General features: G+C 44.6%; 1 long non-coding RNA gene across 5 annotated transcripts in view; it reads left to right on the top strand.

The window, feature by feature from the left end:
• Nucleotides 1–1,804: 1,804 nt before the first annotated feature.
• Nucleotides 1,805–26,379, top strand: part of LOC135185213 (uncharacterized) — a 39,642-nt gene continuing 15,067 nt past the window's right edge. For 2 of the 5 annotated variants that reach the window (XR_010306406.1, XR_010306404.1), the window contains exons 1-7: nucleotides 1,805–2,235; nucleotides 2,972–3,951; nucleotides 4,174–4,352; nucleotides 10,034–10,118; nucleotides 13,738–13,897; nucleotides 16,588–16,711; nucleotides 18,906–19,078. This is a non-coding gene — a long non-coding RNA (uncharacterized LOC135185213). The remainder of the gene's footprint in view (nucleotides 2,236–2,971; nucleotides 3,952–4,173; nucleotides 4,353–10,033; nucleotides 10,119–13,737; nucleotides 13,898–16,587; nucleotides 16,712–18,905; nucleotides 19,079–26,379) is intronic. The other 3 variants (XR_010306405.1, XR_010306408.1, XR_010306407.1) reach the window with 3 other exon arrangements.

The raw sequence follows: 26,379 nt of genomic DNA, 5'->3' as shown, positions 1-26,379 counted from the left end.
TGTGCAGCTGTAATACTGAAGGTTTCTGCTTGTCTTTTTGCCACCCGGACTCTGATGACTCTCAAGGGCTGCATCAGTGGCAGATTTCCTTCTTTTGATCTTCTGGATGGATTATTTTGTTAGCAAAGATTCCTGAGTGACTGGAAGAGTTTGCCTCTGTGTCTGTGACGTGGTAAAAATTGGGGGGGGGGAAGAGGGAAGGCAATTTATAACTTACCTGTTTTGAAATTCTCAGAGGTGTCCAGGAAAGTGCAATATGTTTTACTGTTATACTTCTTGGCTATAAATTTCATTTTTATTACTAAGAATTCTGCTGTGTGTTAAGGCACATTCTTTCTGTATGTGTGGCCACTTCTGGTGCCAAAAGAAAATACGAAATAGCCTATTTTTCAATACATATGTCCTCAAGCCATTTTTCTGCATCTGACCTACAGTCTGAGTAGAGCTGCTTTGGCTGCAGTGAAGGTTTCACTCTTCTGTTTTACAGCACCTGGAAGAAGGCCAGGCACTGGAGAGCGCAAGTGGGAGCGTGAGATACTGCTGTGTGTCAGGACAGCCTTAAAATGAATGTCATGTATTCTCAGCTTTGAGAACTGAATTCCATGGGTTGTAATTGAATCTGCTGTCAGACCCATGGGGCTCAGTTCTTTAGCTTGGATATTTCTGTCTTCACATGCACAGGCGATCAAAGAAGCACTTGATCATTCGCCGACTCTTTTGGTTGGTGATAGCAGCAAGCAGGAGAGAAAGAATAACTGATGTGAATCATTTTTACAGGGAGGTTTCATTGCAGTGGCCAGGCTCTCTCATGTTAAATAGCTATATACAGATTGAATCTTTTCTTAGCTGATGGGCTCTCTCTTGCTGGTCACAGTTTAATTCACTCCACTCTTTCCTCTTAGCTTTATCAAAGTTACACATGAATCTCACAGACACTGTTGATTGCATGATGGGCCCCAAATACTGCAAAGCAGTGCAGTGCTGCTATGGTGAGTGAAACCCTGGAACCTCCTGGTCTGAAAGGCAGCTTTGCCAACGGACAGTCTGCTGTAACCTCCTCTGCCTAGTACTGCTGCTCTACAGTTCTTATTTATTTTGCTTTGTTGTATCCCAAATACTTATTTTCAGTCAAAAATAAGAAACTCTCATTTGTGGCTGTAAAGAGCACCAGTCACCAGCAGCTTCACATCAACAGACATTTGGTTTCCTGAAGATGGCAATGTGCTTCCAAAGTGTTTGGATTAGGAAGCTTCTAGTGTAATCCGTGATGGCAATGTGTATGTGTTAGAAAGCAGCACAAGTGTCCCCTTAGAGGGGGATTCATTCAAGTCACAGCCTGATGGGTATTTTATTTATTTTGAAGGATCTGTGTGCAAATTTTTCATTCAGGCTTCAGGAAAATAACATTTTTTGGTCTTTAAGCATCTAAAGAGTTATCATTACCAATGAGCTTTCCACTTCTTTCCTGCAATAATAACACCTTCCTAAATTACATTTTCCCATCTCAGTAAAGTGGATCATGCACTGATCTTATCCCTGTGGTGCAATGCTCTTAAAAGCACAGAGATATTAAAATCCCACAGGTGCAAGAGCAGCATGTTCGGCTAAGTAGCTTAAAACTGTCATGTGCCTTTTATTCTGAAAATGTATTTACACTAAAAATAATCAGATATATTCAGTGTTGCCTGTGGATACAGACGTACCTTCATATTGATGTGCTTTTCATATAAATTACTATTCTAGGCACTGAAGAGTTTCTTTGTGGCTGTCTGAAAGTATTGTGCTCACCAGTCTAGAAATTACAGTTCTTGGAAGAGCTCACCAGTTCCACCAGCTCCTGCTGTGGGAATATCCATTAAATAAGAGGGAGAAATACACAAAACAAAGGATGATCTTGAAACTTCTCTCTTTTTTTTAATGTCATCTATCTTCCCTGTCAGAATGAGGGAATTAATTCTAAGGTTGGAGTTAGCAAAATCTGCAAAAGAAGAGAGAGTGGCAGAGCAGTTTTACAGCATGTCTGCTGCACGCAGCATGATGGATATTAGGTGGCTGAAGACACTGAACTTCATCCACTTCCTTCTCTATGATGCCCAACCTCCAGCCAGTGGTGGAGCAGAGAAGATGATTTGTTCATGGTGGTAACCACATAAGGCCACTGGTGCAACCAAGATGGTCTTAGTTACAGGAGTCTCAGCAGTGTCATCTCTTTGAGGGCAGACCTCCAACTGTGGTGTAAGTAATGCTTTTATCTCAAGTCTACGGTAAGTTGTGAACTAATAATGGCACTATCGATAGTATCCCAAATTAAGATTAAGCAGTCAAAGTATGGAGGGGTAAACAAGTCACCATTGGGCGAATGAGGGAACAGATACAAGGCTGCTGTTACTCTGGTAATGGCTTGCACCTGTGGTTGTACTCACAGGAAGGGCAAAGGGAGACCCAAAGGGCTTTGTGTGAATACCCCCAGAGTGTGATTCCTTGCTCCCTGCAAATTCACACACCAGATTACTGCACCACTGGTGAACTGCAAATGGGCTGTTGCTATCAGAAAGTCAGTAGGTACATCTGCACAGTGCTGAAGAGGTGCCACAGACTGCCTGTGTCTAGGTGAAAGTAATGAGACTTCTGCCAAGCTTTTGAGCTGTAGCCCTTTGTGAATGTTGGGTTTGCATATAACAAAACAGCTGCACAGCCTATGTGTAAGGAAAAAGTAGATGGTGTTTGTGTCCTCAGCAAGTATATGTTCTGATCATAGCTGTTCATGTGAAAAGTGGTGAAGGAAAGAGCTGTTCCCAGAGTTTGTTATTCTCAGCCCATTTTCCTCTCAAAAATGCATTGGTGTTTTCTGTGCTCCACAGCTGCTGCTGGGTGAAAGTTAACCTGCACAAATGATTAGGCACAGAGCTATTTTGAAAGCAGAGGCAAACCCTGCAGTGACTGACCACTCTGTGTTCTTTCTTTGCTACAGTCTACTGGAGTTAGTTTCAGCACTTGTTTGCCCTGGATGAGAAGGCTTCTTCTTTCTGGATGTTCTTGGGATCTTTAAACCAGATAAGTTTTCACATCCCAGACTGTCCTGCTGACATGCTGTGTCTTTCCAGCAGAAGAGAAAGTAGTTTAAGCATGTGGTTTCAAATCCATGTACCTTCTGTCTGTGTAATTATACTGTCTTGTACTATACAAGTTTATGCTGCTTCACTGTAGCCAGAGCAGTCCTCTGGATGGATGACCCATCCTGCAGCTCACACTCCAGCCAGCCTGCATGGCCCTAGGTGCCTCTCAGCACACCAAAGTAATGCAGTGTCACAGTGCTGAGGTGACTCATTTCCTGCCAGATGCACAACGTGTTACGTGTGTTAATTGATGCAAAGCCTGACTGAATTCACCAGCGTTGTGCACGGGCAGCAAAAGTGAAAGTGTCACAGCTCTTATGACTGCATCTCTTCTGAAGGGTTTTCTCATCGTCTCCTGTTCCCTCATTTGCCAGCCAGATCTCTTTAATCTGGTCTTCTAAATGTTTAATTTTGAAGTGAAATTCTGATTTTTTTCATTGTACTTCTTTTCCTCTTCACAGAATCATTCAGGTGAATGCAGCCATATTTAATGCCACTGTAGATTGGGAAGTTGATATTGGGGCAGGTAAAGTATTTTCTAAAAAGACATCCCTCTCTGTATCTTTTTCAAGCTGATCTATGCCACCTTCTGGTTCTTACAGTTCTTACTCTGTTTATCTAGTTCCAAATAAATCCATGTGCTGCATCTCCCTAGCACAGCTCTGGCAGAGCAGCAAGGCTGCCTACATTTCGCAGTTGAATAAACTGGGAGTCCAAGCACTTAAACGGAGAAGCTGCCCTGAATTCTGTTGCATGCTTGCTGCTCTTCATTTGTGGATGTCTGCTTACTAGTCACAACACACGAATGAGGACAAATACCTACACCCTTCTTTTGGTATGACTGGGCCCCAATGTCACCCACTGTCACTGTGTGGTTAGCTGCCGCCTCCTCCCTTGCCTCATGTTCTGTGCTGTCTTCTTGGTCCTTGATCCCTCCCTGTCTTTTTCATGACATCTCTTTTGTGGTGTTTTGGTTTTGGCTTTTCTGTACATTGTATGATTGTTTATTTTTCTTTTTTAAAAAATATTTTTCTTTATTTCTCTTTTTTTTTTTTAGCTCATCCCCCAGGACTCTTCCTCCCTGCTTCAAGATAGTGCTTTGGTCTGGTGAAAAAATACCTTATGAGTGCTGGAGGGGATTGCTCACTACTTCAAAAGCAGAAGGGAAACAAATGGTGAAACAGCACAGACTGGTGTGGACAGAGGCAGAGAGAAAGGAGCTGCAGCAGCAGATCTGTAAGTGTTTGCATGTTTTGCATTGCAGGTAAGGTGAGAAAAGTGCTCTTCAGCATTAAACACTGCTCCCTTTTGCTGCCTCCCACACATCATCTTATCCTTAAGCCTCTGCATTTCTTCTTTACACTCTGTGTGCCTTGTCCAGTGAATGCTGATGAGAGGTGTTAGTGCAGGCTGCAGACAGGCATTTATTCTCAGCAAATAATCTCAGGCCTTTTCAAATGAGTAGCTGCACATGGCACACTCCTCTAGAGGTGGCTCTGCCCTTGCTCACCTTTGGTACCCCGGGACAAGATAGCTGTTGCTGACTGTGGCTTTTTGACTACCATCCCTTTTTTGCTTCCAGGAAAATGATGAGTTTACATCAGGTTCAGTAGTCTGCACAGTGGAGACAAACAGCACTTTAACGTGAGCAGGAGTGTGCATGTGTATATATGGAAACTACATCCTTGACAAGCCTCTCATCTGCCTTGGAGAAGAAACAGCAGGGCTTAAAAGCTATGGAGTGCAATATGCTGACTAAGGTCACTAGTTTTCAGTGACTCACAATCTGTTTTTTTGGCAGCAGAACCATACAGCAGGTTGTGCTTTTTTTATCTTCTGTTTCCTTCCTTTCAAAAGAACTCTGCCTCAGAAAAGTTAATGCCTAAAGATATCCTAGAAGGTCTGTCCCTTTGACAGGATATATGCACTCAAGTATGGAGATCTCTGCTCACTGACATCCTTCCCTTACTCTGCTATACTAGCCTATTTTTGCACTGGCAAAGAGATACCTATAAAAACTAAATTATAATAAAGTTGTTATGAAAGGTATTTACTAGGTTGTCTTTCTGGTAGTCAGCCTTATTTTTCATTTTCTGACCTCCTGCTGCTGACCTAGAGAGGAGAGCTGGATAAGGCCAGCTGGAGCAGGCTGTGCCATTACCTGTCTAAGGCACTGAGATGGGTGGCATCAGGCTTCCATTAAGTGTGTAGTTTCAAAAATGAGGCACCATTCCTTTTCTAAAAGTTGTTTTCATTTTCTGTGTTGAAGATAGGATTTCCTCTGCCTCAGCACTTGCAGATCATGGAATCACAGAATGGTTTGGATTGTAGATGACCCTAAAGAACATTGAGTTGAACCCTCCTGCCCTGGGCAAATATACTTTCCACTAGATCAGGCTGCCCAAAGCCCCATCCAGTCTGGCCTTAGATAATGGAAATTAGTCAGAGAATGTACTTTAGTAGAACAAGCTGCCAAGACACTATTTTTTTTTTACTTTTGTTTTGCTATATACTTTAAAGCTTTGATCTGATTTTCCTCCTGTTTGTTTGCCACTCTCTTTTATCCAGCAAATTTTTGTTGTGTACTACCCTCTGGAACAAAAACACTTTCAGTTTTGGAATGAATAAACATACATTCATGGGGATAGGAAGCTGTTTAATTTCAAGATGTGAAGGAAATTTTGAAATCAGATTTGAAAGAAAAATTCATTGCCCAGAAGATTTATCTGTACAGATCTGCTGCTTGCCTGTTGTGCAGGTGATGGCAGAGTACTGCAAGCTTTCATGCTACCAGGCAGCACTTTCACTGCTGTGGAGGTACCTCTTAAGAGCAGGTCATATATAAACGATACAATTTGTGTAAAAATAATCATCACTGGGATGATCCTTTCAGATTCATAACAGTGTATTAAATAATGATCATTAATTTGTTGTTTAGGAAAGAACCCAAACCCAGCCAAGCATTTCCACTTTCTGTAGATAGCAATTCAATTACTGTTGTGCTGAAGGTAATTCTCCTGGTATTCCTGTGAGAAATGTTATTCTTCATTTATTCTCATTTTATAGACTGGGGCACAGGGACATACTTGGCTGAGGACACAAAATGAATCTATTTGAAGTTTTCTAGGAAATTTGCCATAGTTAATATCTCTGGTTGAAAGGCTTGAGTATAAGGGAGGCTATTAGTGTTGTCCCTAGCCTGGGTTCCCTCTGAACAGATGCCCATTTTCTGATTGTACTCTTGCTCAGAAAGGTGCTCTGCCCGTTCCTGCCAGGTAGAGCTCTTACAGGAGAGGACAATGCCTCCTGATGCCCGTGAATCATTAAACACCATCAGAGGCAGGGTCATCTAAATCATAACTCCACTTGAAAAGCCTCCAGCTAGTATTTTAGAGCTTCATTTGCTTTTCCCATTTCCTCCTTTCCGCATTTTCCTGTGCAAGTTCAGGCAAGGAATTGTTTTTCTTGGGCACAGAAATCTGTTCTTGTGGTATTTTTAGGCACACTGCTGCCAGTCAATCAGTTTATGCAGAAAGCCCTTCAGAGTGGACCTGAGGCCACAGCACATCCTTCAGTGCCTGGGAATTTGCACCATGGTAGAGGCTTAGCAGTGGAAATTTTTATCTTCTCCAGCATGAAAGCAAAGCTTTTCTCCTGACTGAGATCTCATGCAATGCTGACAGCATTTGCTGGGGTGCTGCCAAATAACAAAGGGCAATACTTTCTTTAAAAAGCAGAAAGCATACTAAAAGTTCCTAAGCTGTGTTTGTGAAAACCTCAGAGTCACTTGACTGGGAGCTTGAAGTTGGTCGGACTCCTTCCAGCTTCCCCACTTCACCCTTGTTTCTGCATGCTACTGCAGCTGCTCTGATGAAAAACAGTGATTTAAAATTTTGCTTGTAGCTATGGCAACCTTCATGCACTGTATTTCAGTTGAAACTTTAAAACAGCACCACAAGTTTCTTAATAGGATATTTATGAAGATTTTAGTCTTTGTACATTTTAAAATGGAATTCCATTTCTGAAGGGGGGGGGGGGGTGGTTATCAAAATGTCATTAATTGTTGGAACTGAATTTTTGTTGTGAGTTGCTGGGGGGGTTTTTTGGTGTTTTTGTTTGTTTGCTTGCTTGGTTAGATTTTCCTGGTCTCTTTAACTCTTCCTAGTCTAAAGCATGAGGTGTTTTCCAAATGCCTGCTCCTCCTTTCTGCCCCTTCTTTCTAGCAGACAGCTGGTGGGGCAAGGCAACCAGTTGTGTTGGGATCAGGCTGGTGGGGCTGGAGCATTGCCAGAGATCTCAGACTTTGCCTTCTTGCAGTTAATAACCTAGGTGGCTTGTTCAGCCCTTTGCTCATGCAGTTGCCAGGTTTGCTGAAAGAAGCAAACAGATGTGCTCACAGTTAGATTATTTAGTACCTCCATGATATTGCAATGTTTCTTCTCAAAGGTACAAACTTCCAGGGTATGCTCAGTTTGTCTAGGTACAGTCACAGGAGGTTTTAATCTGACAGACAGCTTAGAGTGGTAGTTGCACCTTAGAAGGGTTAAATTTGCAAAGCTGTTATTTTTCTTTTGTTTTCTTCCTTTTTCTTTGAGCATTCACACCTTCAAAATCACGGGGATAAAATTAAGGAAGCCTTACTGAGACATACACTCTGCTGCCCTAAACCCCCTTGAGCTGTGATGATATGTTCTGCTGCCTTCGAAGTGTGGATTAGGTCTAATTAATACTGTTTCTTGATCAGTGGTTTTGACACAAACACATGGAAGGGATTTATGTAATTACAGCTGTAACAGCAAGGGCTTTTTGCTCGGTAGCTCCCAGTGCTGTGGCAGGGAAGTTTGCTGCTAGTGATGGGGGTTTTGGCCTCTAGCTGCTGTAAGTGTTTGACTGCCCCATTGTTCTGGGTGAGGTTTGAAGCTACTGGTTTGCCCTGGAAGATGCCAGAGGTGAGGACAGGCACTTTTCTCAGCTAGCACAAACTAGCTGTGAGCATTGGCGCCTTTTGTCTATACTGGTGGGATTATTCCTCATCTGTACAGTGAAATGTTCATTGTTGGAAATGCCTCACAATAGGTTATGATGAGCCAGCTGAGGAGGTGTTATCAAATAATTAGAATCTCGGAATCACAGAATTAAACAGGTTGGAGAAGACCTCTAGGATCATCAAGTCCAACCTATCACCTATCCCTTCTAATTAACAAAAGCATGGCACTAAGAGGATTTTTGTGTTTCTTGAACCTGCAGGGAAAAAAGAGTTGAATTGGTCATATTTCTCACAATATATCTAAGAGAAAACATGCAAAGAGGTGTGAAACACTCAACATCCTCCAGCCTTCCCATTCTGCATCTTGGGTGACTGATGTGTCCACTCTCCTCCCAGCACAACAGACATCCAGGGTCTAATTCATATGCCACTTCTCTCACTGTGATCAGATGAGACAGGATCAGGACACAGAGTATACACCTGTTAGGCAAGGATCTAGAAGAGGAAGCTACACTACTGCAGAGGAGATTAAATGATGAAATTTTGCACTCCATTGACTGCTCTAAACCAACTACATTTTCTTCTGGGCTGTGGAGCACTAATGGAGATTGGAAAAGCTGCCAAATGGGTTGGAATTATATTGGTATTGGAAGTTTCTGGTTGGAGAATAGATATGGATCAAAGGAACTGAATCTGGCCAGGATCTTAAGGAATCCTCTTGCGCAGACCATGCAGTCTGCTGAGAGGCATTCATGGACATTGGGGCTGATTCAGGCTTTAGCAGTTCTATGTTTTAAGATTTCACTGTCATAGAGTAACCACACATCAAAGGATTGGCACAGCCCTGCATGCCTTTGGTGTGGAGGTGACTGCAGGAATGAGGACAGCCGTGTGCCCATCCTTCACTGAGTTTCAGTGAGGTCTGCTATAAACCAGTGCAGCTTGAAAGAGGCTCGAGGTACAGGGTTGCAGAGACATCACCCAGGCATGTCCATCTTCTCTTCCTCTGGATCTTATGCAGAGAATCATCTGCTCAGTTCTTCTGCCTTTTTTGGAAAGTGCCACATGCAGCACACAGACACAGGGCCTCCCTGCACTGCCTTCTGTGTGGTGTGGATATGGCAGGATCAGGACCAAAACGTCGAATGGGCTGCCCAGGGAGGTGGTGGAGGCACCGTCCCTGGGGGTCTTCAAGAAAAGACTGGATGAGGCACTTAGTGCCATGGTCTAGTTGATTGGTTAGGGCTGGGTGATGGGTTGGACTGGATGATCTTGGAGGTCTCTTCCAACCTGGCTGATTCTATGACAGCAAATTCTATGACGTGGACTGAAATAGTGTCAAGATTGTCTCTTTTGGGATGCTGTCCAGAAGCAGTTGCACCGTAAGCCAAAGCTTTCTGACTGAAGATAACCAACCAGCTAAACGTGCAAGGAGACAGTTAAGAAGCTGTGGGAGATGCTACAGCATGCCCAGAACTAGAATGGAATTCAAAATGCAATTTGGAAAGGAACCAACAGTGTTTGTTTTGTTCTGTAGTTTCCCACTGAAAAATGTCCCCCCAGCTCCCCTTGCTACTCAAAACAGCTCACAACTGGAATGAATTGACCAAGTGAAAACATGAGCTGTAGCTGCTGGAAGCTGCTTTCAAAAGCTGTTTGAAGGAACCACAGAGCCACTTCACATCTTCAGCGCTCTCTGAGTAGTGCTCCGGCTGCCAAGGCAGCTTGTGGCCACTTGCACTGCTGTGGCTTGGCACACGACTGGCCTGGAGGACCTGGCATCACAAGCTCTCACTGGAACTCATGTACAGACACTTATAAGAACCTTTAAAAAATGTGTCTGTCACCCATCTGGCTGCTCTAGGGAGCCACAGCACAGTGTGCCCAACAGATCCAGTGACAAGATCTGTTGCTCTCCATCTTTTCATAGGACCTCTCCACCTGAATCAGGTGGGTCAGGAACTTTGCAACTGGTCTCTGTAGAGTTTCATTCCTCCCTCCTGTCTGGACACTAGGTAAGCTCTGGCCTTCTATTTCTGCTGTTTAGCTTTAGTTTCCCACACAGAGTTTTCTCTTTCTCCTTAGTCTTGGAGCTTGCATCCTCAAGAAAAAAAAGGGGGTGGGGGAGAAGTGCTCTGAACTGGTTAAATAAACCCACTGTGTACAAACCCCTTTTGAGGCTCAAGAAATCCTGTGATAAAGCCTAGTTCTCTGGTGCAAACGCCTCCAATTTGGCTGAGAGACCCAAAACGTGCTTATTTCTTTGAGCAGAACAAATATTTATAGGAGCCTGCTGAGCTCTGGCTCCTGCCATCTGGCTCTGCCGCCTCAGCGGCATTGGAGTCTTCCCGGCGCGTTTGGCCCTCGCCTACTTGTGCGGGGGGAGCGGTGCAGAGCCGCAGCCAGACTGGGGAGAATTCCAAGGCATCAGCGCTGCGGGGCTTTTCCTCCCTCTCCTCGGGAGCAGCAGCAGAAGTTGCGGAGCTCTTTTTGTCCATTAGGGGGCAGAAACGGAACAGCAAAGACGGTGCCGAGGGAGGTGGGGGAGCGCCGGCAGCGCCGAGCGGCGCCGGCATCCGCACGGCTGCGCTCTGTACCGCGTACATCGCTCCGCGCCGTTCGCATTGCGCTGCTCCCGCCCGGCTAACCCTGGCGCTCAAAGCCAGGGGCCGTGCTCATGCACTTCTGCTTTTCAGAGAATTAAAGCTCTTGCTTTCAGAAGAGGAAGGGAAGGGACAGGGCAGGGGCACAAACTGGCGTGGGCATCTAGTGAAATAAGGGTCTGCCGAGCATTTTAGAGGGGAAACCTTTGCCAGCTGAGGGCCCCTTGCTGCAGGAAGGACACTGAGGTGCTGGAGTGTGTGCAGAGAAGAGCAGTGAAGCAAAGAAGGTTCTGGAGAACAGGTCTGGTGAGGCATGGCTGAGGGAACTGGGGTTTAATGTGGAGGAGGCTGAGGGGGGACCTTCTCACTCTCCACAGCTACCTGAAAGGAGATTGTGGTGAGGTCACCAAAGTCTCTTCTCCCTAGGAACGAGTGATAGGAGGAAAGGAAATGGCTTCAGGTTGCAACAGGGCAAGTTTATATTGGATATTAGAAGACTGAAAGGGTTCCCAATCGCTGGAACAGGATCCTCAGGGAGGTGGATGAATTCCCATCGCCGAGGATGCTTAAAAATGCAAAGGTGTGGTGCTGAGGGACACGGTTTAGCACCAGACTTGGTAGAGTTGGAGAATGGTTCTCTGATTCTGTAGGTAGAAAATGTGAAAGATAAGGTGTTCTGCTTTGAGAATACTAGCTTTAGCTAAGACTTTACAGGTGGTATTGGAACAAGGGTAAAGTCAGTAAGAGAGTGTTCTCAAAACCTTTACTTCCTTTGACTGGGACTGGCACTGGGAATTTGTCCCATTCCTTTCCTGGACTCTGCAGAAGAAGAAATTCAGTGATTCCAGGCTTGTTTAATCAAAATAACTCTGCAGTTGCCTTTCCTTCGGGGATTATCTGTTTACACAGAAGATTGCTCATCTGAACCTCAGAAACATTTGCTTCATCTCCTTCCCTCTTTCCCAAAGAAGTCTGGTTTGCAGCAGCATGTAGCTCCCTTTCATCAGGCTGCCTGCAGAGCTACTTGGGAAGCCAAACACAGCTCTCCAAATTTATTAAAATGCAGTGCTTGTTTTTTTGTCAGCAGTGCTGATGTTGGTGAGAACAACAGGGCAAACACCGTAATAGGCAAGCTGAGAGCCGCTGTAGTGTTTATCTCGCACGCACACCAAGTTTGGATGTGGCTCAGCTATTACTGCATTACAAGCTGTGGTGGCATTAGTTTCAAATGTTGTTGGAATTAAGTACAAGTGGGCCTGTGTAGAAGCCTAGACAGCTGCTGAGCTTAATACTGAGCTGCAGAGCCAATTGCCTCCAGGGCCAGTGCAAAGAGTCGTTATGGGTGCAGACCTTTGAGTGCGGTGCTGTGGCAAAAGAGGAGTTTTAGTGGTCTCAGACTGGACAAAGAGGCTAAAAGACTGTGTTGCTATGGAGGTATGGTGTGCTGGAGGGCTGGTGCTGTGTGTCTGCCACTCTCTATCCACAGTGGTGAAAAAAAAAAAGATAGAGGCAGCTCTTCAGGTGCTTTGCTAGAAGAGTACATTACAGAAATAGAAACAATTCACCTGGCGCTGCCCTCCCGTGGGTTGAGCTGCATTTCCACAGCGCTCAGAAGCACCAAAAATTCTTCTGGCACAGGAGAGAGAATAGTCTCATCTCCTGTCACTTCTGTAGGTATACTCCCATTAGTTGATACGTTTAATAGTGGGGCTATTTTCTGTATCTGAAAAGCTATAGGCACTGCCCAGATAATCTGGATCTTTTTAATGTGAATAAATATTACAAATACATGACAAAAAAGTAGACTCACTTTAGTCTTGCACAAAGAAGCTAAAGTGCTGAAATAAAAGCATGCACCACTGGATGTAGATGGATCTGACCTGTGAGAATTGAAGTCCCTTTTGTCTGAATGTCTAGTTCTGACCAACTGGGGTTTGCATCCATTCTCAAAAGGTGGAGCCATTTCTTTGAAATGCTTAACCTGTGTTTAAGAGTTGCTTTAGTAATGACTCACAGAGGAGGCTGCAGTGAATTGAATCATTACTCAGATTATCTACTGGGTGAAGAATTTAGTTGCAGAGAAAAGTTTAGAGAAAAACCTTGAACATCCGAGGGGCTCACAGCCCAGACTGCTGTAATCATTTTGTCTTGCTAACTGCAGCAATCTGGGATCAGCCTCATTGCTGATAGCATTTGCCACTGCAAGATTGTTCACCTCCAAGTTTTCTTTGGATTATGTTGGTTTTGCCCAATGTCCAAATATAGAGTAACTCAATGTTTCCATTCAGTGCTTTTGTATGTAAAGTGTGTTAATCTCTTCTAAGCACCAGAGCATCTTCTATAAGCTGATATTTTGGCACCTCCTTTGGTCTGTAGTTATTTCACCTTTACTGAGCTGTTTGAAAGGGAAACATATCCTGGTATAAAGAGCAGAGCTGCAGTGATCCCTCTGCTTAAAGGCACTGAGGTTTCTTTAGCCAGTGAGACTCTTCTGTCAAGGGAGTCCAAGCCTACACGGGCATGCCTAATTTGTGGCAGTAATGTTGCAGATGTGATTTCCTGTGTCAGAAAGAGGTACTTTGTTCCTAGCAGCTCAAGGACTGGGTTAGAAAGTGGAGTACTTTCTGAGGAGGTTAAAGTTTTAGCCCTTAAAAAGTGGCAGCTGTGAAGAAACTGTTCTGAAGGATGGCAAGGGCAAGGGGAGAAGGTCTGTGAGCAGTTTCAGCAGAGGCTAACCAAGGTATCCATGACTCTAGTAAGCCATGTAGTCGGCCCTGCTCCTTTCGGCACTGTTAAGCCAGTTCTCAGCTCTCTGTCCCGAAGAAATCCAGCAGCAGAGCTAACAGCCCTTTACACCTCTGTTTGGACCCAAGAGAAGTGCTGTCTTGGGAGCTGTGAGGGAAGAAGGGAATAAGCAGCCACCTCTGGCTTCTGTAGGCAGAGCTGCCTGGTACAGCAGCCTGTGCTGATGGCAGGCTGTGGGGAGGATCTGCACAAAAGTCAGAACTGTCTTACTGTTGTATTCCATCAGCATGCCTTGCTCACCACTGAGCGAGTGCTGTACAACTAATCTTGATTCAAGACAAGGAGAATCTTCCAACTCCAAAGTGGAGAGACCAAGCATTTCACGGGAATCTGAGTAACCTGTTGGAATGGGGGGAGACAGGATGACAAAGCCTCAATTTCCCACGGTGAGTGATGAGGTAACTGCATCATAGCTGACAAAGCTGCTGATTTTAAGGAGGATAACATTTCCAAGGGCAGTGCTAAGATTACCAGCTTTCAGCTTTTGTGTGTCATTTACTTCTCTTGTGCTGATCTTTTTTTTACAGTGGTTTCTGTGGAACAAGTGTCTACTCAGCAAAATTAATTTGGCAGAATATGACCCTCATATAGGATCTGGGATTTCATCACTGAGCTCTTTCACATATTTCAAAAGCCATATTAATGTTAGGAGAGCTCATGTATCAATTACTTAGTAGTTTACTTCCCAGCCCACACCACAAAAATTTCACCCAGAGGTTCTTTCAGTGCTCCCAGGAGTTATTGGCAGAAGCAGCTCCCTGGAGCTAAAGTGGAAGAGACAAATTACTATGACTGAAGTTTAAAATAAGCTTCTCTCCTTTCTAATACAAATTATCTGTGATGAATTACCATTCCTCCTAGGGTTAGAAAATAAGCCCAACAACTTATACCTGGCAACCTTTAATAGCTCTGCTTATGATGCCTCTTTGCTCTGTGACCCAGGAGAATGGCATCTTAATATTCCTCTTAAAAGCTTAGTGTTTATGTTGGGTTTCCTGTAAATTCACAGTGTTTCATTTGCAGCCAAACTGCCACAAAACCCACATAATGATTAGGAAGCCTTGCACGTAGATACAGAAAATGCAGTCACAAGATTGCTAAATAGAAATTGCTCTATCTTTAAATGATCATGAGCTGTCAGCTGTTCTTTTGTTCAGATTATTATAGATACACATAAAACATTTGATTGAATGCTCAAGTTTTCACCAGCTAGAAACCAGACGGATGTCTGATAAAATAACAAGCACACCCCACACCACCCCTCCTCAACGTCCCCTTCCTGCTTCGTCTGAATTTCTCCCTCTGTTGAAGCCAGTATTTCATGGACTAAATTGGACAAAGCAAGCAAACAATCTCCTTCACATTGATTTCCAAATCAAATCATTGTTAATCACATCAATATTCCCAGATGATTTAACAGTCTCAGAGGCCAGCTTTTGGACTCGAGCAAGCTCCTCAGCATGGATGCCACAGAGACCTTTGTGTATGCTGCCCAAATTTGCTATTAATTGTTGTTGGAAACATTCGTGTCTGATTCTCTCACCTCTTCTTTCTCCTCCCTTTCCCCTCAAGCAGCAAGGAAGAAACAGAAATAGCATTCCTCACTTGACATTGGACTTTGAACCTCTCAGTGGTGTGATGAACATTGCTTAGTGCTAAAATACAATCAGGGGTGCCATGGGCTTCCCTGAAAGCAAGCACAATAACTCAGCCACTGAGGAGCATGGCAGACATTTCAGTGTGGCAAGCTGATAATTTCTGGGGCTAAACTCTGCTATTTTGTGGTAGAACTGTGATGAGTGGAGGGTGACAATTTAGGAGATATCAGAGCCTTCCTCCTCAGGCTGTGCTGACTGTGGAGCAGAAGCCTGCTCCTGCAGATGTTTGTGCAAAAGATTAATTTCAAATCTCTGCACATCTTTTTATGTTCAGTGAGACACCTCTCCTGCTTTAAACTAAGCAAGTAGCTGTGCTTTAGGAGCATGGCAATCAGGGCAGAAACGGTGCAACTGCAGTCTCACTGTGACAGGAACAGCACTGGTATTGGCAGTGCAGAACGGATGCTGGCAGGACCTGGGAGGAATTCTGCATCAGGTCCTACACCCCCAGCAGCTCTAGCCAAGGGCAGGAATTACTGCAGAGGGTCAGCAGCTCCTTGCCTTCTTTCCAAAAGAGAGAGCAGAAAGGAAAAAAAGGTGGCAGACTCAAACATGGCTGTTTCCAGCAATAAGAAATCACAGCAGTGCATGCACACATAGGCAAAGAAACACACACAAACACATGCAGAGCACATCATGGTAGAGTAAAGAGAAGCCTGTCTGAAACCAGATTAATAATCAATCTGAAAAGGAGAAGACGAGCCTTGGGAACTGAATACCTTCTTCAGGTTAAGCACAGCTCACAGGAACTCTGCCCACGTGGGCACAGTTGGTTGGGAAAGCATATGCTGCTCATTTGACATGTAATACATTTACTCTGTCAGAGAAGTAAGACTTCAGGTCTGTATCTGCAGCACCTCTTAGGCATGGCAAATTAATTAAAAGTATGAGCTAATTAACCTCCCTGCTCTCTGCCTCCTCCTTTGCCAGGGCACTGAGGCTTGTCCTGCTGTAAGCCCCACAGCAGCCTGTGCTGTGTCCTGGACAGCCCTGGTTTTACTAATGGCCCACACACTGCTCCCTGCACCTCTGGGGACCAAGGTGCCCTCTGCTTAATGAGGCCACTGCCAGTGTGATGATGCGTTCTGTAAAAGTGTTCTCCCCTGTGCCTTTACTGAAATTGTCAGTGGACAGCCTATAATATGCCCTTAGTCTGGTGTGTGAGCTGTAGAGTAGGGGCACCAGCAGAGGCTGAGGTTGGAACAGGGTTTTGAAGAGTTTGGAGAGTTTCCTTGGAAGTGGAACCCTGATGAGGTGAAGAGGGCTCTAGAAAGAGACATAAACTTCTCCTGAGATGGGGGGAGCAGAATTTTGGGAATACTGGCATAACTGTCCTTTAGCAGAATAGGCTTCATATAACCTCAAGGAAGCTTTAGCCAAGGGGAAGTTGGGATTAACTCCATCTCTGCTTTGGTTAGCCTGCTCCAGACCACTGTGTCCTCTGCAAATGACAGAGACAGCACACAAGCTGGTGAGCACAGCAGGAGGCTCTGCAGTGGCTGCACAATCATCCCACGTCAGCACCACAGGTGGCTTCACCAGGTGAGAGCTAGTCTTTATATTCTCTTGCTGTCACATCTTCCTGTCTGCTCACTTTTAAATCAAATGTTCTCTGGTGATAATGTTTTACGCCTCTGAAAGTTGTTGTTTGCACAGTGGCATCTATACGACGCTGTTGTCCCCTGTGAATAATCCCTTTCGTAATCTGAAACTGAAAAGAAAATCCAAACAGCTACCATGGAAGAAAGGAAAATTCTCACAGAATAAATTTCTACAGGCTCAGTTAAATTTCCCTGTCAATGCATATTGCTTCTGGAGCTTCCTGGGAAGGCAGCAACGAGGAGAATTATTGTACTCAGTTTTTACCTACTGACCCTACCAAATACTTTCCTCAGCGTGCTATCATCAGAGGTCTTGTGGAGCTGATGCATTCACTATTTTCTCCTTAATAGAGCTGATATTCAAATCCAGTGATGTCCCTTGTCACAAATTTAATTTCATCCTTCTACTCCACTTGCCAAGAACAATACAATGGCCTCGCTCTTAGATACTGTGCTTGGTTCATTACCTTAAGATATGTTAGCACTTTGTTCATCATAGGTTTGATGGCTTAGACAATATAAGTACTGAATTTTTAATGGTAACAATAAGGGTTTTTTTTACATTTGAAGAAGGAGCAAAACCCACAACTGGCTTGTGAGAATGCTTGTTTTTGTGAGACTAAGTTCACTTGTGCAGCGTGCTAGATCATGTCTGCACCCTGTTTTGGGGTGACCATGAAAATGTTGCAATTGCCACGGGTGATTTATTATTTACAGGTGTTATGAAAAGTACTTCAGAGGCTCTTGCAGCATATGAATGAGTTTTACCTTTATCCTTGCAGCCCAGCAGAGAAGATATGTTCAGGCACAGGGTCTAAGCTGTGCGCACAGGGAGAAAATCTTGCCTGTATTTAAACCAGTGGCAGAGCTGTTTCTTGTTAGGGAGCTCCATTTGACATAGGACCACAGGCATGGGTTTGAGGTTTCAAGATCATGTGGCCATTGGCACCATCTGCTCTGTTTACTTCTGATCTATTAGTGCTATATTCAGATCTGATGTGTCCAATTAATAATGAGATTGAAACCTTACCATGTGTCCCAAAGCTATCCTACAAGGAGCATGAAGCTGAAGCAGGGTAGGAGGGAGGGGACCAGCTGTGGGTCCATACAGCTTGGAGCAGCTCACAACATGCCATGCTGCTAAGGTGCTGTTCTGTTTGGCTTTTTACTGAGGAGTTTGGAAGTACATCCAGTGGTAAACAGAGTTACAGGATGCTTTATGCATAAAGCATCACTGCCTTTCAGGGGCGCAAGGCTCCTGAAGAAAACCGTGGAGGCATTTCTGGATGTGTCAGTCTATCCTTCTGCTTAGGGCAGGCTTCAGCTCACTCTGCATGGCTGCTGCCCCTTCTCCTCCTGACCTGGCCTCACACCAACGCCTTTCCTCAGGACAACTGATAATGCCTCACTGATCTTTACTCTGCTTTGAAAAAAGTTAGCAGGCTGCAGAAAATTCCCATATTGTAACAGGAATCTGGGGGTTCCCATGAGCAGGACTCCCCAGTGGGGAGAGGCAACATTTTGAGGAAGGAGCATTTGAGAGTATTTCTGCAAGAAACAGAGAATATTTTAGTTTGAAAGCCTCATGCATATAATTTGGCTTCCTCTGAAACCAGAAATTGTCTCACAGCAACATATGCTAATTCATTAGATGAATTTCATTCACTGAAATGTGAACTGGAGTAATTTCTTCCTACTTCTGAATGCAAATTGCAATTCAGCCTTAACTATGTGTATTTGCCTTACACAGGGCTGAAGAACATCTATAATATTTACTTTACTCTTGTGTTTAACTTAGCCAGACCTTTTTTTCAGTAAGCTTTATCTCATCCTGGAGCAGCCTTTTGTGCTGTTCTTCAGGTGGCAGTTTTGCACAGAAGGATTGACTCAGACCTTCAACATCACCAGGGCTGAAAGTCTCCTAGACACCTGGAGGAGCCCTGCTGTGACTTACAGTTCCCTTCTTGCTTCCCTCCTGGTGGAAAGTGTGTCAGTCCAACCTACAGCAGTCTAATATAGACCAGGGGTCTGCTGAGGCATAGCCAATATCTGGTTTAGTTTAATGAGCAATTACTTAATAAATAGAGGAATTTGCTTCCATTTTGATTTGCAATTTGATTTAATGATTCTTTCAGCAAAACCCAACTGCCTCAATAATAACAGCTTTATAACCTTGAGGTCTGTCTTTGGACTGCTGATAAAAATGCTGCATAACCTCCGTCAGCACTGAATTTGTACTGAGCATCATAACCAATGAAGAAGGGAAGACAAATGCAAGAGGGAATGAACTTGAAGTTCACTTCACACCGTATGTTAAATTGTGTCTTTAAAACTGTTTTGATAACCTTTTCTGCTCACAATAGAGTTGCCTGTGCATTTATGTGTGTTATTTTCTCTCTATGAGGTTAATGACTGCCTGAAATCATTCACCAAAAGCAATTGTTTGGACATCCCTCCATGTACTTTAAAAGGGGATACATTTTTTTTTCTGTTGTTCAGCTCACATCTGGAGTTGACTCCAACCCATGTCTGGCATGCCAAGGCACATGCCTCACTCTGTATTCCACTTGCATCTTTTCCTTTCCTGAGCTTATTCTGTCTGATTTGATGCTGCTGGGCAGTGTAGTCATAGGAGGAACTGTGTGCAGGAGAGAACAGTCTGGTTTGTGGTAGGGAGCTGGTGTGAGGTATTAAAGCATCTCTGGTGGCAGAGATGGCAACAAAAGCAGAAAACCTCCTCGTGCAGAAGGAAAAACTGTCAGCTGAGACATGTGGATGTAGTTCATGGGTATTGAGCAGTGGCTTGCACACTAATTTCCACAGTGCTGTTAGTGTCAGCCAAGGTCAGGTCTTGAAGCTTCCTTGCCAAAGGCTGCCTAGTGAGGTTATGCTCACTGCTGCGGCTGGCTGACTGGATTTGTTCCCATCCATACTTTAACATAACGGACACCTAAAGTACAGTGAGGAGAAAGCAAATCCTCTTTAATGATCTCCCCTGCTGTTCCAGAATCATGGTGGTTTTGCATGTCAGTTGCCCATACCAAGGAAAACCAAATCAAGCTTCCCCATGGTAAGGGCTGCCAGAGCCATAAAGTGTGTCAGGCAGTGGGAGCTGTCCATTACACAGAGTGATTTTCCCACCATAGAACATCATCCCTGCAGTCTCCCACTGCTCTCACCTCTCTCAAAGTGCTCTTACTGCCCAGTCTGCAGATGCTTGGAGTAAGCAGATAGCACAAGCTGAGAGGTCTGGTACTGGTACATTACAAGAAAATCCCTCTAACTTAAAGTTGCTTATGGGAAAAAATTCCAGTTTCTAGATATCACTGACTAACAGACCAAACCATTTCACAAGTTTAGGAGTAAACCTGCAATGCTTTAGTGTGACTGATCATGGGGTGAGGAGAGGCAGGCGCAAAATACAAGGATTCTCTGGTAGAAGGAAAGACATCTAAACAGTCCTTATTTTCACTTTCCAGTATTTAAACCAGAGTGCAGCATCCTGCCATTATTAGAGAAATTAAAATGCAATTACATTTCCCTCTTTATTTCAGCTCTTAAGTAATTAAAGCCACTTTTCATCTAGGGTGATCTAAGGCATTTTGCATGTGAGAAGCTGCGAAGGATGGAAGTCATTGGGGTACCCAGTCAGCAGCCTAGCAGCTGAAATTGGTAATGCCACAGTATCCGCCTCCCTTGCACAGCTCTGCAGGATCATGGAAAGAGGCCAATTGCTGGATTTCTGTACTTTATCTTGATTAAATGGCTGTTTCAGTTTGGTATTCACTCCTTTCATATTTGTAATCACTTTAAGATTTTCATTTTATAGTATTCACTTATTTAACTGCTTGTTTCCTGCCAAGTCTAAAAAAGGAAAGGCTTTTCCCTCCCTTCTCCTTGCTGCGGTAAAGGCAGGAGTTTACACAAAATTACTGCTATATTTAAAGCCTCCTGATGTAAATTCCTGATTGCTTTAAATAGTCTGAGCTAGTATATGTTGCAGATAAATACTGGAGTGAAAGATCTTGAGCTACTGGGGGAGGCTGACTGCTGCAAGCACTTGGACAGGCTGATGGGCATCCCTGGTTCCCAAGGTGGAATGCAGCAGCCCTGGGACCTGCACGGGTTCTGCCCCTCTCTAGATCCTCCAGAAGACTTTGGAGATTGCAGTGATTCCATTTCAGGTGTGTGCTGCCTACCTGTGGAGGGGCTGTGCCCCTCAAGGTTCCTGGATTGCTGTGCAGTTGGGATTGAGAGAGCAGAGGCTGCAGACATTCAGTGTTGTGGGTGTTCCTCCAGAGATGTAGGAAGAGGAAAGCTCTCTCCATGGGTCTGCAGTGATGACCAGACTGCCAGCAGCAGAAAAAGAACTCCTTTGTGGTTCCTTGTCACCCAAATTAAGTATCACCTGCCTTGGGTCATAGCCAATGTAACAGGAAAAGAAGTACAGTCTGATTGTGCCGGAAGGGATGAAACCCTCTTAGGTTTTAATTTTACTATCAGACACTAAGGAGATAAAATATTCTCAAGCATTAGCTGGACAATTTAGCTTTATCACACTTTACCTCAACACTTTTGTACTGATGTTGTGGCATGTAGTTTAAAGAACCCGAGTAGTGAGAAAAGTCGAAATCATCTGAGGAGAGCTTTGGAGCCAGGATCCAAAGTAGTGAGCAAATGCCTGTGGCATTGCCTGTTGGCCAGTGATTCTGCCATTACTGTCCCCTTAGCAAAACCAGGGAAAGGCAGTGGGATCCTCAGGGGTGCTGACATGGAGCCGTCTGTGAAATCCATGTGGAAGGATTAGCTGGCAGCTTCCTGTGGCCAGTCCTGATCCCAAGCATCTCCACCGAGGTGAGCCCAAGGGTTACCACTGGAAGTGATGCCTGTGGACACAAATGCTGTTGCACAGGTAGGACACAGTTTCGGATTACAGCCCAATGGCTAGTCAAGGCTAAGCCAACTAATCTCATCTGTCCAAGAATTGCACTGTGCTGTAATTTTGGGTTAATTGATGCATTTTATTTACAAATACCTTTTGAACTTCTGAAGGACTGTGTAACTAGTTTGTGAATCCAGTCTTAGAGAAATGTATCATGAAAACCCTTTGCTTTTTTGCTCTCCACAGTTGACTGGTTTCAGCACTTACTTCCAGAGGGTACAAGGGAAAGGCCAGAAAACTGGTTGAGTAGCAGACTTGCAGAAAACCAAAGTGGTCCTGAAACTGGACTGGCTGCAAAACTCTATCAAAGAAAACCCAAACAAACCAACAAACAAAGGCAGCTGTGTCACAGGACTGCCATAATAATTCCACAGGCAGTGGGGCTAGAGTCTGCTTTCGCCTTCACTCAGTTGCTGTGTGAGTTTTGCTGGACCTGTTCCTGGTCAGTGTGGGTATGAGAGCCTAACAGGGTGCTGGAGCAATGACTGTCCAAAGAAAACTTTCTTGACATACTTATGCATGAAAAGTGCCCATGTAAGAAAAAGTAAGGTTGTGAGTCTGTGAGGCATTTGAATTCAAAACTGGATCTGGTCAAGATCTGGACCTGGTTCTAGCTTGGAATTGTATCAGGTTGCTGGTAGATTTTTGGAGCTGGTCAGCCCTTAGCACAAACCTAGCCTAAGGACTAGGACTGTGTAGCTGCAGGGACTGTGCTTTCTAGATTTTCCTGACTATCAAAAGTCTTCCTTCCTTCCTTCCTTCCTTCCTTCCTTCCTTCCTTCCTTCCTTCCTTCCTTCCTTCCTTCCTTCCTTCCTTCCTTCCTTCCTTCCTTCCTTCCTTCCTTCCTTCCTTCCTTCCTTCCTATACTCAGAAGACTTTACAAAGAGCAGTGAGTGGGAAGACTGTATGTTGTGGGTCTCCTGCTTCTTCCTTTTCCGTTATAGTGAAAAGAATGATGAAACAAGGGACAGATACTGTGAGGGGAAATCTAAAATCTATAGTAAGAGTAGTTCAGCAAAAAATACTGGAGTTTGAGGGCTCCTCACAACCTGTGGATTTTTCATGTTGAAAACGCAGTAGCACACATTGGTGACTTTGATGATGTCTGAGATCTGAAAAGCCCTCCCTATTCGTTGTATGGATTTGCTGTAGCTTTCTGAAGCTCAGCAATAAGAATCAATCATATCTGAGCACCTTTGTAAAAATCTCACGTCCTTTTCACTGAGTTTCACCCATCAGTCCTTTCTTCAATCGATAGAAGAAAAGCCACCTTCAATCTTCATTCATAATTGGCACAAAAAGTAAGTCTGAAGTTTGAAAAGAAGATTTTGATCATTGCTGCTTAACACCACACTTTCTCCCCTCCCCGGATATATCTGGTTTCTGACAAGGTTTGGTAATAAGGGGGTCTTGGTGGACATGAGTACTCATGGGGTTTCTGACAGTAGTGGAAACTGCATCAGTCTTGCCTTTCATTGTGTCATAACTGAAAATCTCATAAGGATGTATGTGATTGAAACCTGAGATTTGCAGAGCTGCAAGCGTTGAATGATCAAGCAAAAGCTGGATCAGTCACTGATCTGAACTGGCTCCACAGAGGCACTGTGGCATCTTGGTCATAGAAGAGAAGTCTTCTCTGTCTTACCTTCTGAGAAAGTAAGTCTCTTCAGCTGTTTCATACCATTCTGCTATCTGACAGCTCTTTCCAGTTGAAGAGTACTGCACAGCTTTGTTCATCAGACCTCAGGGAATTCCTAACCTGAGCTTTACACCATAAATAGACCACCTGCTCAAGAAGTTTCATGGACATCACTAGTGGTAAGATCAGTATTTAAAAGCATTCGTGGAATTTCAAGGGTGTTTGTACTTGGGGAGTGGACTCTTAGGATTTGTGTGATTTCTTTTTGGCACTGTGAGCACCATGAAGCATCAGCACCCTGTAGCAGCTCAAGCTCAGTGTAATTGCAGGGTCATTCAGAATGAGTTCCCTAACCTTTCTGCACAGGGAAGGTTTACTTAGCTGTGATTTGTGAGGCGGGGAGGACAGTTTAAGAGCAGCTGAAGGAAAATACAGAGATTTGCATTTGACTGAGCTATAGAGTGATTCAGGACCTATACCATAGTCCAGAGGCTACCTTACCTGCAGCCCTTTGTGCTCGGAAGGCAAGGGAACAGACAGCCTAAGAGGATGCCAGGAGCTTTAGGTGAAAATTGCAGCAAAGCCTGGATTTTTCTGATGTTAAAATGAAGGCTGTCTGACTAGCTTGCTTTTACCTGACCTGCTGACCAAGATGCAGAATAGCCACACAGATTACCATTGCCCCTTGCTTCATCCACTGCCCGTTTTAACAGCAAATCAAGGTTTTACTCTGCTTGATACTACAGTGGAACTATGATTCTGTCCTCTGTGTCACCGTCACTGCATGACACAAAGTTCCTTGAGGTGACAGGGTAGAGGATGACGTTTTTTCCAGGCTGCCGTGTTCTGGCCTGGCTGTGTTGCAACAGGAATAAGTAACCACAGGAGGAGGGTGGAAAACTACCTGCCAAGTCATTTGGTTTCTGTATGAGTGGTCCCCTCCCAGTTCATTCCACTGCAGAAGTTTTCTCTGAACACGTATTCCTGCAGCTTGCTGACAATTCCACTTCCCTTCCCTCCCGCAATTTCTTCTGTCCTTGAGTTTGATCGAACCAAGCTGTAGCTGGTATTCAGGGCTCAGAGGATGTCATTTCATCAGCTGTGCACTGGAAAAATGAGCAGTTGACACGTGGCTCTTTTCACCCTTCACCCCCAGCCCCAAACATGCAGCAAGGCCTGGGCTTGAGTTGGGAAGCTGCTGAATTTTTATTTTCTTAGGCTATTTCTCTCTGCAGATTGATTTCTGTGAAGCACCTCAGGGTATTTGCTAGCATAAACATTGCTCCAGTGGCACAGGCTGTTTACATCAATAGGAGGAAAAGAGCCCTTATTACTGAAATTTTGCCTTCCTCCCTCACGTTTTTCCCCAGGAGTCAGCACGTAGGCAGTATTGATACCTGCTTTTTTAATTTAGGGCCAATTTTCTATATAGATGGATGTGACAATGCATAAATAATACACCACTTTGCTGCATGGATTGTTTATTCCAGACCTCATTGGCATGCGCTGCACACAGGCAAAGCGAAAGCTTCTCTGGATGGGTGTTGTCAGATTTCTTGCCAGGTTGTTCCCTGGAGAAAATGATCAGGCACGTAGAGCTGGAGTTTGTAAAGTCCTTTTATTTTATCCTTTCAATACACTCTGTGCTGGTACAGCACAGTTCAGGCTGAATCAGCACTCCCATTAACATTCCTTGTTTTCAGGAATGTATAAGTTGCCCATGCAAAGCAGGCGAGCAGGACGCTCTGGAGCGAGAGCGAGGCTCCTGGGATGGAGTCGTTTCCACAAGGTTTTGCAAAGCACTCAAAATGAGAATGAGAAATGCTCCTTGTCTAAAGCAGGCAGCCATGCTGTGTGGCTGTCAGGCTGCAGGAGGGGGGCACTGGGGAGATCACACTGCTTAACTCAGAGTGTGTGGCCATCTGTGCAGCCTGTGCCACATTGTCCCCTGGCACAGCCTGCTGGACCCATCATGGTCCAGAGGGCTTCTGGGCTCCAAGGGGGCACAAATACCTGGGCTGCTTGTTTGCAGTGGAGCTGCTCACGATGCATGGTATATTCTATTTCAGTAGATTTTGAAAGGCCCAATTCTCCCTTTGAGTGAAAAAATCTCTGGAACTTCATTATGAGCAGGCCTTAAATGTACAGTTTAGAGCCTTAATCACTCGATACGCCATATGCCATTCCCCAAACCTAATAGTGCCAGCAAAACCTGCTCCTCAGTGCTGTGGTGAACTCAGTTTGCAGCTAATAGCAAGAAATAGTCAATTCTTTCTCACTGCTAGGAAGTATCTTCTGCCTCTTTTTCTGTGGGTGTTGCTGAAATGAAGAGTGAGAGGGCTTGGATTTAGAAATGTTGGACACTGAACTCTTAATCTGAGGGAAGTTTTAGTGTTGTCTATCTCTGCTCCACTCTCAGAGTACTGTCTTGTATAAAGTCTGTGTATTAAATTTACATTAGGTTTGTAGTTTATAGCAGTGCCTCACTGGTTACATAATGCATGGAAGCATTCTCAGCATCCAGATGCTGGGATGGCTCATGATTTTGGATGCTAATCTAAGTATAAAGGACTTTCCTTGGCTGACTGCCTGGTGCTTGGTGTTAGTTGTTTCAAATTAGGGTGAGCCTGTCTCATCTCTCAACATCTAGAGATGACAAGGGGACATGCTACTGACTGGATCAATATCTAAAGGGTGAGTGTCAAGGGGAAGGGGCACAGGTGCTTTCATTGGTGTTAGAAGATGCAAATATTGGACCAAGTATTCCAGGAGCTGTGCCTGGTACCAACTTCTACTGCCCTAACTTCTGCTCTGAGCCATGGCAGAGGACTTAATGAGGCCAATGCTATGATGAGTTCAACCAGAGGTGTTACCAACCTGGTGGTAGCTGCCTGACACCCCAAGCCACAGAGCTGAGCAGAGCAGTGGTGGGCCATTTGTCACAGTCCAGGCACCCAGGTAAAATCACTCCTGTGTATTGGCAGGTGCTCTAGGGACCAGCTGGATGAGGCTGAGCCCTCAACAGGG

Source organism: Pogoniulus pusillus, chromosome 22, assembly GCF_015220805.1.
Source record: "Pogoniulus pusillus isolate bPogPus1 chromosome 22, bPogPus1.pri, whole genome shotgun sequence".
Lineage (NCBI taxonomy): Eukaryota > Metazoa > Chordata > Aves > Piciformes > Lybiidae > Pogoniulus > Pogoniulus pusillus.
Note: the sequence above shows the minus strand (reverse complement) of the source record. Positions and strands in the feature narration are given on the sequence as shown.